Source organism: Pelodiscus sinensis, chromosome 3, assembly GCF_049634645.1.
Source record: "Pelodiscus sinensis isolate JC-2024 chromosome 3, ASM4963464v1, whole genome shotgun sequence".
Taxonomy (NCBI): Eukaryota; Metazoa; Chordata; order Testudines; family Trionychidae; genus Pelodiscus; species Pelodiscus sinensis.
This window is the reverse complement of record NC_134713.1, coordinates 80,771,218-80,786,373: the sequence shown is the minus strand read 5'-3', so window position 1 is coordinate 80,786,373 and position 15,156 is coordinate 80,771,218.

Genomic DNA, 15,156 nt, shown 5'->3' with positions numbered 1-15,156 from the left:
TAGATTTTAGCCCTTATTTAATTTTTATAGAACCCTAGTGTCACGTGGTCAAGTCGTACCCCTACAACCTCTTACCCCAATAAAACCCTCTGACGCTTCAAACGTTCACAGGAGGGGTCAACTTTTATTAACAATCTTGCCCCTCAAGTACCCTGGGTCTTACACTCCCACCAGAGTTTTTTATCCATAGTCACTGCTCAACCAGCTTTAGTCCATTTGTCCCACAGTCAAGTGTCACTTTCAAAGGGAGATGCTTCACACCGGTCAGCTCTATACGGGAGGAAGGGGGACCTGGGCCCACCCTCTCTCTAGATCCCAACCCAGGGCCCTAAAGGTGGGGAAAACCTTCCCCGACTTGGTTGGTGGGGGTGCTTTCCCTAACCTCGTCAACCCGCTGACCTCCACACAGCCCCTCCCTGGGTCGTCTCCTTCCTCCCAGGTGCCCTGCAAAGACTCCAAGGACTTATTAAGCCAAAACACATTTAAAATAAAACAGCATTAAAATAGCATGTTCCTTTTAAGTGCAGGGATAGGAACAGGGGAGCGGTTGAGCACTAAAACCCAGGGGAAGCATTGCTTCCCCTAGGTCTTTTGGCTGGCAGCCATTTTGTGCTGGCAGCCTTGCGAACCAGGTAAGCATGGAGGCTGGGGTCGGGAGGGTGTTGGGGACCAGAGGGAGGCTCAGGGGGGGCTTGGCTGGGCGACGAGTGTTTGTAAGGTTGCCAGGTGCCTGGCATTTTCGCCTCCTGGCCGGAGAAAAATTCAGAGAATACCGGACATCTCAGGTCTCTGGTATTCTCTGAATTTTTTTACCAGGCAGGAGCTGAAAATACCGTTCTGTCCGGGTGAATACCGGACACCTGGCAACCCTAGCAGGCAGGCTAAGGGTGCCCACAGCGCTCTCCAGCCCTGCGGCCCCACCTGTAACATTCCTGACCCCCCCCCCCCACATGGTGGGCCCTCTTCATGCGCTGCCCTGCATCACCTCGGTGCTGCTCCCCCGTTCAGTGAGGGGATGTCAATTCTCCTCTTCCCCCAGCACATATGACCCCAGCGGGGCACCGCAGCTCCTCCAAAGTGCCCATGCCATGTTCAGCACATGCACGGCAGGCAGGACACCGTTCTGCCCCCTCCCCAGCAGGTCTCAGGTTGCCCCGGGAGCCACTCTGACGGGAGTGTGGGGCTCAGATGCTCCATCACATCTAGAGATGTCATTCCCATTAACATCTATAACACTTTTCCATAATGGACAGTGACTGAAAACCCATAGACTCGAAAGCATTAACCAGGGAGTGTAATCCTCAGTCTGGAATGGTAATTTAGCCAAATTGTCAGATATGCCAAATGAAAAATATCTCTTGAAATGCCTTAACTACTCTTATGAGATAGCCTAATATATATAAAATAGGAATTAAATATAAAATAAGGTGTTAGGTGATATGAAGTCTATGAGTTATGTCCATAAAACCTGGCATGAACTTTTCAAAGTTGATCAGTATATATGGAGTGGTACAGCAATGTGAACACCACTTTAAAATAAATCAAATCACACATTGTCACCGCATTTCCACTATTCTTATCACAGTCATGCTATCACACCTCTGGTGGAGGGAGGAAATTACTGTAGTAGTTCAGAACCACGGACTTTTACTAGTAATTCAACTTGATAAAGTAGCATTTCCAGGACGGAAGGTGACGTGTACTACACTTTGGACCAGTAGGTGTTGCCATTTTGCAGTCCCCACTAGGCTCCAGATAAAGATAACTTGTAATCCTTGTTCGCAATGGGAGTAAAATGCCCCTTGATTGAAATGGGACAAGAAGGTGGCCCTATGGGTGAAGCAGAAGGCTTATTCAAGGCCTAAACCATGTTTAAGACATAAATGGTACATTAGATCTTGTACAGCAGTGGTCTTCAAATTTTTGAAGCATGAGATCACTTTTTGAATTTAAGTGCAATCCAAGATCTACCTCAACCCCAAATACCCTTCCCTTGCCTCCATTGTGCCCCTCCTTTGAGGCTGCACCCCTTCTCCAAGGCCTAGCCCCTGCTTACTCCATCCTCCCTCTCTCCCCCCTTCTCTCTCACTTTCACTAGGTAGGGGCAGCGGGTTGGGGTGCAGGATCTGATCTTGGTTTAAGGGATCTGGAGTGAGAGAGGGGCTCTGAGCTGAGCATGGGGCAGGCAATTGAGATGCCAGAGGGGGTTCTAGGTGCAAGCTCTGTGAGGGCATTTGGATGCAGGGGCGCTCAGGGCTAGGGCAGGGGCTTAGGGTACAGGAGGGGATTTGGTTTCAGGATGTGAACTCCAGCTGGTCAGTGCTTTCCTCAGGTGGCTCCTGGGTGGTGGTGCAGTGGGGCTAAGGCAGGTTCACCCCTGCCCTGGCTCTGCAGCATTCCCAAAAGCAACCAGCAAACTCCATCCCAAGTCCTGTTATGCCCCCTCTCTGCTCTGTGGAGATAGGATATATGGTGGGAGAAGGGACACCCTGACAAAAGTGCCCCTCTTTTCCCTCCTCTGCCCTACACAGCAAGCAGGAAGCTCCTGGGGGTGGGAGGAGGCAGCTCCAAGGCAAAGGGCAGGAGGTTTGCAGCAGTATGGAGAGCTGAAGTGCCAGCCCTTGGTAGCCTCTTGGCCAAACCAGTCAGGATTGCCTGTCAGAGGCTCCAAGATCTACCAGTAGATCCCAATCTACTGGTTGGTGACGACTGTTGTACAGGGTCTCTTCAAAGGGGTCACTTTCATCTTAAATGCAAGTGATAAACACAGGATGCTTGCTAATAGTGAATCCCCGTCGTAACAACTTTTGATTAGTAGCAACGTTTTGCCAGGAACAATCTCATCCCATTGTCTTTAAGGCTGAAGTGATTTGAATACTGGGAACAAACATGCTGTTTATTAACAACTTCTTTTGGAAGAAAGGCCCTGGCCACAGACAGGTTTGTGGGAATACAGCTAGGCAAGAAAGCTCAGCCTGGCCCAGTGGTTTCTTTCACTGGCTGCAGGCCTACGAACTACCCTGCCACCAGCGATCCAAGGTTTGGATAGGAGATAGCCATCTGGAGCACCTATATTCTTGCCCATGGGAGAAACCCCAATCATAATCCCAGCACTACAGACTGTAAGGGGAGGCTGTGAGTGTGACACTAGCAGAAAACAAGGTTGCAATACAGATATCAGGGTTTTGCATAGCAGTGAGGGTACAGGGCTGCTTGGTACCCCATGTTCTCTAGGGTGTATCCTGCCCTGCCTCTGGCACCTGGGCTCAGCATGTCCCAGTGCCAACTTCCCTGGCACATCATAGTAGTTCCTGCCCTGTCAGCAGTTCCACAAACCTACCTTTCACTTATTGCCAATTCTCAAGTAAGAGCAACAATTGGTTGGAAACTGAGGGGTTGTTATACAGGTTGGACATCCCTGGTCCTGCTACCTCAGGACCTGCCTGGTTTTGGATGGGCTCTTAACCACCAGCCCTCCACCAGGACTCTTGGTCTTGGAACACCTGTGGTTATATTTGGTTTAGTAAGGGACAGGGCAGTACTTTTAACATCAAGATTGACAAAACCTCTTTCCAGAACCTGGCACAATGAATTAGATGGAAGACTGGCCATGCCCTTTGCAGCTAGGACTACACACACACATTGTTTCTGTGGGACTGTGATGAATTGCACTTAAATTGTCCACCTAACAGCTACTAAGCCTTATGGGAGACTGATGTGTCTGGGAATGACATCTCACAAGGACACAGGGAGGTGAAGGGTTAAAATCCCTAAAATTGCTTAACCTTTGTTATCTGAAACGTCTTAGAGTCCAAAGATACCAAAGGGTTCCTCAGGCTTTCTTGTTAATTAGAAGTCTTTCACTCATCCAATCTGGAAACAGCAGAATTTTGAATTCAGCATGAATTTTGAATACCAATACTCACAGAAAGTAGTTCATTTTCAAGGGGAGCATGGAAGGCAATGAAAAGCAGAGATGATATCAGCTTAAAAATATGCATATTGTACTCTTGGCTCTACCTGCTAAAAATAGCAGCAGATATCTTGACGAGGGCCCTTTGTAACCCATGCATCAGTGAATCCCTAGGCATCATTGGATCCCAATATTTCCTTTCCCTCTAAAGAAGTACATGATGCAACATCTCAGATAGGGTCAGACTGAGTGGCAAGGTTCAGACATGGATGTGAATTTTCTCCAAGCTGATGAACTTCAGGTGGGTTCAAACTTTTACATGCAATTTTCTAAAGGCCAGCTAGTTCCCCATACATCTAATCAAATTATTGGGTAAACAAACCTGTGGGTCATGTTGGACTATTTGAAAGAGATTGTCCCCTCTCAGCATTCCAGAATGCTGTTACTCAGTATGTTCATGAAAATGTAATTGAAATCATAGAAAGAATGCGAGTATGTATTATTTTTCAATATCCTACTTATCTCTCATCTAATCTGAGCAGTGTTTAGAGTTTGAGGGGAAACGAAGAGTTCAGTGAGGCAAGGAATTAATATACATTTAGAAACTGTACAGCATGCCTTGTCACACTCTGTATATATAAGGTATACATTGTACACTCGTAATAGCTTATCACCCTGGAAAGGCTTATTCTCAGTGAGAAAAGTGGGACTGCCAATGTATTTGGCCTCACAGGTTGCCTTCTGAGAAAATTGGTTCTAATGCTATAATTGCACAAGATTATGCAGTGTGTTATGGCTTCTGTCCGAGAACTGTAACATTCATGAACATTTCATATTTACTTCTTTGAAATACTCATACCATATAGATTCTGTACCAAGATATGATCTATATGTGATATACTTTAAAATATATCAGCATTTTCAGTATGAAACACAACTTTTAGCTTTTAAAACTCTGATAAAAATGATCTCCAGGGCAGGCAACTTTTTAATACCAATAGGCAAAATGCTTTGAATAAAATCTACCCATTTCACATCCCCCATTTCCATCTTTCAGATCCAACCAGAATCCAATCTTTGAAAATTCAAACCAGTGCAGTTAACTTAAAAAAAAAAAAAAAAAAAAAAAAAAAAGAATAAACTATGTCTTAAAGGCACATGCCTGGGAGAGGGTAGTATAGAGCCAAACCACACAAAGGGGACCTCAGGGAAGGATTATGCTTTTTCTTTTCATGGGGCTGCTGCCTGCTGCCCTGAAGCAGAGCTCATCATCTTAGACTCTCTTCTATTGCTCAGCCTGGAATCACAAGAAGTGGACTGTGCCCACAAAAGCTCATGATATCATCTACATGTTTTGTTAGTCTATTAAGTGTTACCAGACCATTTGTTGTTTTTAAAGTTTATCCTACAGAGTATGTCTACACTTGATTCCTCCTTCGAGGGAGGAATGCAAATGTAGACATCTGAAATTGCAAACGAAGTGGGGATTTAAATATCCCACACTTCATTTGCATAATCACGGACTGCCGCTTTTCTGCAATAGCGCTGTTTCGGGACACCAAACTCGGTCCCTGCAGGGTTATTTTGAGAGAAAACCCTTCCCTCGAAATAACTCTTCCTGCTCAAAAAATGAGGTTTAAGGGTTATTTTGAGGGAAGGGTTTTCTCTCGAAATAACCCCATGGGGACCGAGTTTGATGTCCCAAAACAGCGCTATTGCGGAAAAGCAGCAGTCCGCAATTATGCAAATGAAGTGTGGGATATTTAAATCCCCGCTTCATTTGCAATTTCGGATGTCTACATTTGCATTCCTCCCTCGAAGGAGGAAACAAGTGTAGATATACCCATACAGACTAACTCCGCAATCCCCTGAATGTTCTGCTACATCAGGGGTGGGCAATAATTTTTGCAGGGGGGGGGCACTTAATGAATTTTGCTATGTGGTCATGAGCCAGCACCATCCCCAGAGGGGCAAGGCCTAGAGAGGAAGGGTGGGGCTGGAGACTAGCTTCCCCCCAGAGTTTTCCGCGGCTGGAGGCTTTGAATTAAAAACACAGCAAAGGGCTCCTGGCTCCTGGCCCTGCCACTATCACGTTGCGTGTCAGCTGCCCAGGGTTGCTGCAGCTATTTAAATGGCTCATGGCTCTGGTCTCTGCCAGGGTAGCACCGTGACCGTGAGCTGGGAGACATTTAAATAGGGTCCTGCTGCCTGGAAATTCAGTGGCATGGGCAAGTGCAGTCCACGGGGCCAGATCAAAGTGTTAGGCAGACTGGATCCTGCCCCCAGCCTGCATCTTGCCTAGCCCTGGTAGAGCTGCATGACTTACTGAATGTATATAAAATATGGGTGTAATTTGTAAAGTTCAAATAGCTGCAAACTTAAGGACTAAATGGTAACAGACTTTGAGTCCCAGAAATGATAAAACCCAGTGATACTCTAAAGAAAAAGAGCTTTCAGCCATGTTTGTAGCTGCTTTAAACTGACTTAGATATTCTTAGTCACAAAGTGACACGCAGGACAATTTTGAGATCTTATTATATAGATTATTTGTATTTCAGTAGCTCCTAGATACCCCTGTGCCATTGTACTGTACAATCACATAACAATCCTTTGAACAAGGATACGTAAAAAGAGCACTTGCTTGTGATATTTTCAATATGGCCAAAGCCTTGAGTTTAACCTTGTAAGAAATCATATTTGACAAAAATAGTCGAATTTGTGCCTCTGATGAGCCAAGGAACTTCCAATGACTTCAGTGAGATCTATGTGTATCTTGAGAAAGGTGTCCTAATATGTAAAAAAGTAAGACGATCTGGTTTAGAAAAATATTTTGTGTAATTCCTTTCACTGCAATGTAGTTACACTAGGATTACATTTGGTCTCTGATATCTCCCTGCTTAATCTTGAATACACATGCTGCTCTTCAGCTATCAAGGTAATAGGTGTAGTATAAACCTAGATAGATAGATCTAAATTTTATTAATGAGAAAATCTTGGTATCTGTCTCTTTCCTACTCACACACTTCATAAACTTCCCATGATTCAAATTAAATGTCAAGTTGATAAATTAGTCTCACTTTTCACCCTCCATGAATGGTTGATAGTTTTCTAATGTCAAAGCCATAACACTTAATTTCTTTGACCCTTATAAAACATTCAGGGTTAAATGTTTTGGATAGGTCAGATAAGAAATTGAACTTTTGGGTTTTTATTCAGATTGATACAAGGGCTGTGAGATTCTCTCATCACTAGTTTTCATTCTAGGATGGATTTTTCTCGAGGCCAGATGGACAGAGAGACCCAGACCTATAACACCCTCACTTAGTCAGAAATAGTTCTCTCATTTCTACAATGGATACAAAGAGACAGAAGAAAAAAAGATTAACATACAAATGCTTAAGTACTACTATCAAATGATAACACCGTTCTCAGAGAGTAAACAAATATATATAAAATGTAAAAATGTTCAACGAATATTTTTTTTTAAATTTGAAACCATTTCACATTTGCTATTTCTGTGCCATTTCAGTTTTCTTACTGCAGGTATTTAAATCATATAGTTTTACCAGCACAAATGGTTGTGGAAAACAAATTTCAGATTGTGTAAAGAATAATCAGTAATAATAAATTATAATATATAAAAGAATAAATAGTGTACATTTTATATTTGTGAATAGCAATACTTGTGCAGTTTGTTTCTACTCAATCATTCCATCAAAACAACAAGTGATTTAAATGGCCAATCAAAACTAAGTAACACAGTGCAAGATTTGAATATTGATAAACAATTCATGGCCCAGTTCTGATCCTGTATTTACTTAAGTGGAGGTAAATAAAGTTTTACACAACAAAGCATTCTGCTCTAATATATTTTGTAAGCAGTAAAGAGGTTAATGTATTGAATAATTCTTCATTTTTAATTGTCAGCTTTTATTAATATAGCCAGATAAATATCATTGATCCAGTCTGATGTAATTAACAAAAACTTCTTACTGCAACATACTTTATCATTTACTGCTTCATGGGCTTTACTCATGAATGCAGAGATAAGATAACACAAACTGTTGTGTTTAGCTAACACGGCTCAAAGCACCTAATTATTATTATTATTATTATTAATAATAATAATAATAATAAAAAGCCTGTGGAAAAATAAAGCAATATTTCTACTTAACTGGTTTGGAATATGTTTTACACTGTTTGGCTCCGAGCTTACTGGGTGCTTTCAGCAATTCATGAATCAGTAATATTGTAACTGTTCAATGACCATGAACATAATTGTACCTGTTCTTTTTAAAATATTCCACTTTAAATGCACATTCCAGAGTCTAATTTAAACTGCTGTGTCTGTTGGTAAACAGACAAAGGATGTATTTGAAATGGACGAAAATCTAATGCATTGATTCAATTGTGATTATTTTGATGACCACTCCTGAATTACTCTCCTGAAGAATGACACAACACCTTTTTAAAAATTATACTCCACACACTTTACCCACCAGGGAGTGGAACAATTTGTAGCAAAATGTATTTGTACCTGAGAGTCAGAAAAATGACACTGTAGTAATTTAAAAACTGGGTATAGTAGCTTAAAGTGTGTAAATAAATATTTTCAAAACCTTCTGAACTCAGAAGGTATTAAAAATTAGACCAAAACAAAGAAGTCTGAGTCTCTAAAAAAGGAGATATTTAGGCATGTGTCAGGAGTAATTTCATTCATGGAAATATAATCTCACAAACATTAAAAGAAAAAGGTTTCTAAATTTCTAGGGCCAGGTTGTGATGGCTTACAATATGAACTCCTTTTCTAAAGCACTGAGTTGATAAAAATCTAAATTTCAGAGGTCTTTAGTCTCCTTATTGCAGGTATCAAGCTCTCCAGATTCTTGCTGTGTGAAGCTATGCATTTATAGAAATATCGCCATAAAGCCTTTATAAAGGATTTTTCTTAGAGGACTGATTTATAGTTAAATTCCTTTAGTGGGAAAGTGTTTAAATGCTGCTTTTTCAGTGCACTGCAATGTGGAAATCAAAATTCCATTTTTATTAAATTTTCATTTACAGTTAAATTGTTTTCTGAAAAGACAAAGTTCACTGTGGAAAGCATCTGTTTTTGAATTTAACAAAAGGTATGGAGAATTATGATGGATCCATACCACATACAGAGTTTGCCTAAACAATTCAACTTTTTAAAAGACATTACTTTCATAAGTGATTAAGTAATGAACATTCTGAATGCTTTTCTAGATGAACATACAGTATTTTCTTTTGTTGAGAAGTATATTTTATAAGGATCAAATGTCTGAACTGAAGACAAGGAAGAAAGGAAGGAAAGCAAAGCAAAATGTCACCAGGAAGAGTCCAAGTAAAGGGATTGCTTTGCTTCCTTCTCTTGTTTGTTTTTTTTTATATTAAGTAAAGTCTGAAACTCTGCTAAGCACTATGTCGAGTGGGTTGAAAAGCAAATCTTCAAAAAGGTAGGTGGCCACTCATCTATTAAAAAAATAACAAATATATAGTAATTAAAAGCAGATTTTTTAGTAGCCAGAAATTTTGAACAATGAAAGATATTTCAGTCGTAGCAATCAAAATCTATGTTTAGCAGAATGTGAATCAGAATTTGCTTGAAATTGGTCTCGTTGCCATTCATAGGTTCTGTTTGTACTAACAACATTGAAGAGAGCTTTTAATGTCACTGGGATATTGTTTATTCCCAACCAGATGTGCAGCTTCTTTATCAAACTTTTCCTAACAGTGAAAAATGGTGACATTGTTATTAATTAATTTACATATTGTTGTCCACTGATAAAAGGAAGGAATTATTTTAAAAAAGTTCAGTCCATGATGTCATATTTCAAGCCTAGACACTAAAATTATGGTTGTTTCTATAAACAACCATCACAAGACACTATTTTGGATAAACATAAGAATGGTCATACTCAGTCAGACCAATAGTAACATCACACAGTGGCAAGCACTAGATGTTTCAGAGGGAGTGAACACAACAGGGCAATTATTGAGTGATTCAGGTAGTCAGAGGCAGGGAACACACAGAGCATGATTTTCCATACCTGGCCATCTTGGCTAATAGTCACTGTTGGGCATATCCACCATGAACTGATCTAATTCTTTTTTAACTCAAATATAGCTTGGGCCTTCACAACACAATGATGAGTTGCAGAGGTTGACTGTGCACTGTGTGAAGTACTACCTTTTTTTTGCTTTAAAACAGGTTTTTTTTTTTGGTATTATGCTAAGGAATAAATAATGCTTATTCACTTTTCCACACCCTTCATGGTGGTATAGGCCTAAATTATATCTCCTATTTGTCTCTTTTCCAAGCTGAAAAGCCCCATCTTTTAAATTTTTCCTCTTCTTGAAGCGGTTCCTTCCCTTTAATTAATTTTGTTGCCCTTCTTTGTAGTTTTCCAGTTTTAATGTAGCTTTTTTTTTAAAAACCAGAACTACATGATATAACAATGTGTGACATACCTTGAATTTATATTGTGGCAATATGACACTATATTTACTGCCTTTTTTGGCTACTCCTTTCCTAATTGTTCCTAAGCATTTGTTGAGGGAGCGGGGGAAAGGGAGTGTGTGTGTCTGTCTGTCTGTCTTCAACTTTTGGGGGACTAGTGCCAAATTGCTTTTCTTATGATTAGTGGTGACATGTAGTCAGACTTGATCAGAGTCTGAAACTAAAACTTATTGATTGTCCCTTAACATCTACTATTTTATCCCTCATTTTCACATGTGCCCATTTTCACTTTAGCAATCTACAGAGAAGAAACAACACTTCCATGATCATAATACTCAAATTTAAGCTACCCACCATTAAGATCTAACTCCTACACAAAGGCAGAGGGATAATGCAGGGAATTAAGATGAATTTAATTTATAACCTTAAAGTGGGACCATCAAGGCTTGTTTATTTATACTGTTAGAAAACTTGGGAACAAGTTTACCCCTAGCATGGTGCTACAAAAGTTACCCCTTCTAGAGAACAAGACTGTACTCTGTGATAATTGTTACCAAGTCCATGGGGTTCCTATATGTCAGCATGGCTGTTCTGAGGATTAGCTCTGCCAGTTAACATCTTTTCCTGCAGGTGCTCACTCCCTCATTGCCTCTGTTGGGACTTAACTGCTCCTTTTTGTAGCTTGAGCTTATGGCCAGATCACTGTAGTTTTTTCATTCCAGGTTGTGTGTTCTCTGTACCAGCTGGCATAAGCACTCTTTCAATTCAGTACACCCTCTACCCACTCTTCCCCCTTTAGTGCCACTTCCCTAGTGGCTGGTCAGGGAAATCAGACCCACCTTCTCCTCCAGGTCCCAGCCCAGGGACCCTACTGCAAGCAGCTAGGTCTGCACCAGTCTCACACCTTGCTGAGGTTTCCCTAAACTACCTCCTACGAGCAACCAGAAGGCTCCTTCCTCCAAGTATACCCTCCCCTCTAGCCCAAGTTCTCTTCTCTCACGAGCCTCAAACAGTGACTCCACCCTCCCTCAGTTACCTATTTACAAACTCTGCCTATTACTATCCTGCTGAGCTCATCCTTTAATTAGTCTTCTTGCTCCCTGTCTCCTCCTCCAGGTGCAGCCTAAAGTGGTTAATTGGCCCAACTAGCTATCTTAACCATTTCAATGTTAGTTGAACATCCCATCATACCCTGATTATCCCATGTGGAATTGAGCTATAGACTCTAATAGGGATGAAAGCAATAGAGTTCTATCAAAATTAAATAGTGTCCCATAGAAATTATACTAAAAGCAGACTGAATTCAATATGAAATTATCTCCTTTCTTTAGAATTTTCCTATAATCTGTAATGGAAAAATATTCCTATACAATAACATAGGTTGGATTTAAATATCCAGAGATTTTTATACAACTCTGTAGGACTCTCCACAAAGAAATTAAATTTGCCCTGGATATTCCATAGCCACAAAATAGTTCATAACAATACTACTTTGCAACTATCCTTTATCCCTGAGCTTCTTACTGTAATGTACAGCTTCCTGATGTGATTGCTGAAATGAGCCCAGATAAGACTAAACTGCTATAACATAGGTGCAAAGAGCTATTATACAATCAATATTTTTGTAACAAGTGAACCTTTTGCAATCCAAAACTACTGTTATACTTGGATGGATGCATTGATTGTTACCCTCTCTAAAAAAGGGGATAACATGGATTGTAGAAACTATTGTGGTATCTCTCTTCTTGCTGCTTCAGGCAAAATTCTGGCACAGGTCCTTGCAACCTATTTTCTGCCCGTCAGAAGAAATTTTACTAGAGTCACAGAATGGCTTCCAACCAGGTCACGGAATTGTGGATATGATCTTAATTGCACGGCAGCTGCAAGGAAAAGTATTGGGAGCAAAACTGACCACTGTACATGGTTTTTATTGCTCTAACTAAAGCCTTTGACTCAGTGAATTGCTGTGCCCCTTGGACTGTATTTTCCAAGATTGAATGTCCTGATCAGTAGTTCAGTGTGCTAAAGTTGGTTCATGACAGCATGAAAGCGACTGTCTGGGCAGAACTGGCTTCCAGAGTGACCCTTTCAAAGTACAAACAGGAGTCAAACAGGGCTGTGTCATCACCCCAACCATGTTTGTGGTCTTTATTGCTGTCATTTTTTACCTAATTGTTGGGAAGCTCCCAGATGGTGTTGAAATCATCCATAGTATGGATGGAAAATTGTTTAGGCTTAGCAGGTTGAAAGCTAAGAATAAGATTTACCTAAAGCCATGCTGGAAAATGATGGCAATGATTAACAGTGAGTATAACCAGCCAATGAGGGAGGAAGACTGCCATCTCCACACAGAGTCATTCAAGCAGCTGCTTCACATGATAACAAGGAAGACAAATAGGCCAGTCCATCCCAGTGTGTTCCAATGGCTTCTCCTCCAAGCTACCGCATCCTGTAGCCACTGAGACAATTCTGGGTGGGACACGAGTCTAGCTATGTACTCTATGGGTGCGTCTTCCTAGCACCCTAAACTCAAAATAAGATACTCAAATTGCATCTTATTTCACTGTATTTCGAAGTAGCATATTTTAAAATTCGGTGCATCTACACAGTGCCAAATTTTGAATACGCACTATTTCAACACATCCCTTAACCCTTGCTGAAAGAGGATTACAGGGATGCCAAAATACCACGCCCGTTATTTTGAAAAACATTTTGAAATAATGGGTGTGTTTAAAAGACACAGGGCAGCTGTTTCAGGATACCTCCTGTATCCTGAAATAGCCCCACTGTCTAGATATACCCTATGGATGCAAGTACACATGGGCAGAAATACCCACTGCACTTGATTGCCATTTATCCACGAGGGAGGAAAAGCAGGTACACTGAAAATTACTTTACATGGGACATTAAAGTTCTTAGGGCTTATTTTTTATTTGTTTTTTATTGCACTTTGATTTGTGTGCACTTTCTTTAGATTATGGCAGCTGCACTACCCTTGTGATTTTTAATAACTTATTTTGATGTTCAGACCTATTGGCTACGTCTACACTGGCCCCTTTTCCGGAAGGGGCATGTAAATTTCACGAGTCGTCGTAGGGAAATCCGCGGGGGATTTAAATATCCCCCGCGGCATTTAAATAAAAATGTCCGCCGCTTTTTTCCGGCTTTTAAAAAAGCCGGAAAAGAGCGTCTACACTGGCCCCGATCCTCCGGAAAAAGTGCCCTTTTCCGGAGGCTCTTATTCCTACTTCAAAGTGCCCTTCAAAGTAGGAATAAGAGCCTCCGGAAAAGGGCACTTTTTCCGGAGGATCGGGGCCAGTCTAGACGCTCTTTTCCGGCTTTTTTAAAAGCCGGAAAAAAGCGGCGGACATTTTTATTTAAATGCCGCGGGGGATATTTAAATCCCCCGCGGATTTCCCTACGACGACTGGTGAAATTTACATGCCCCTTCCGGAAAAGGGGCCAGTGTAGACGTAGCCATTGTGTTTAAATAGGGAAACCAGATAGGCAGGCACTTTAAAGCAAAGATTTTAATAATGCCTTGGGTTTACAATTATCTCACAGGTCACTTGGTACAGTGCACTACCACTGTGCTCACTGTATTCCTTCTTATTACCTCTTTCAAGCTAAGGATGTGGGCACTTATAGCATCACTTCCCTTGTTCACTTAGACCCAGGTGAACTTTCTCGCTGCCTGTATAGGGCCTGTAAATCAGCAGAGGTATCAGTCCACTGAAGGTAAAAAGTACTTTCCCTTATGCTCACATGTGATGTGCAGCGCGCAGCAAGCTCTAATAATGTAAATCATATTATGCCCATTGGGATCCAGACTGTTTTGTAGGAAGTACCATCTTACCTTTAGTTTTCCAAATGCACGTTCCAGCACCAGCCTGCAACTGCTTTTTGTTTAAATCATCCTTTTTCTCTCTGATGCCCCTAGAAGGTGGGGTTTCATGAGTCACGGCAATGGAGGATAAGTTGAGTCTCCCAAAATAACAATGGACACAGGTACTCTTGAAATTTCTATTAATGAGTCAGTATAAAGTACCAGCTTGTCCAAATACAAAAAACACGAAATGTCTGGAATATGCTGGCACCCTGCTGGGATATCCCACATTAGGGTTGCAACTCTCCCACTATGGTCACCCAAGGCCTGTATAATGAGCAAGTAGTATCCTTTCTGGTTGATGTATTTATGTGCACATGCAGGTGGAGGGAGGAGAAGACAATAGGCACATATGTGCCATAGATGGCCCCAGCAGTTTGTGAACACCATTCACACAAAGCCTGCTATTTTGGGTCATCACCACAACACTGAAAATTGAATAGCCAAACTAAACTAAATAGCCAACAACTGAAAGCAGTTGAGGTAGCCAGCTTCCAATTAGTAATAGCCACCTGCTTCAAGACTTTATTGTCTCTCTCATCTGTGTGCCTTGGGGCAGAAGAGGTGAGGCTAGCTCCTCCCAAAGCTCCAGGGATGTGTTCTTTCTCATGCTGAAGTTTTGGACCCTCTGCTGGTCATCCCAGGTCTGTATAATGATGTAGTCCTGCTGTACCATGTTTGTGGTCCTCCTGCAGAACTACCAGTCAGTAGGCGGGGATTCCACAGCTCTTAACACTCGCTTCAGCCATCTCTATTCTCTCATGTCTATAGACAGCCTGTGTGATCTCCTCAGCATGACATGCCACCATCTTCTCAAGGCAAGAAGCCTCTGCTGAAATGCCCTCCACCATCCTTATTCCCTGCATCTGTCTCCTG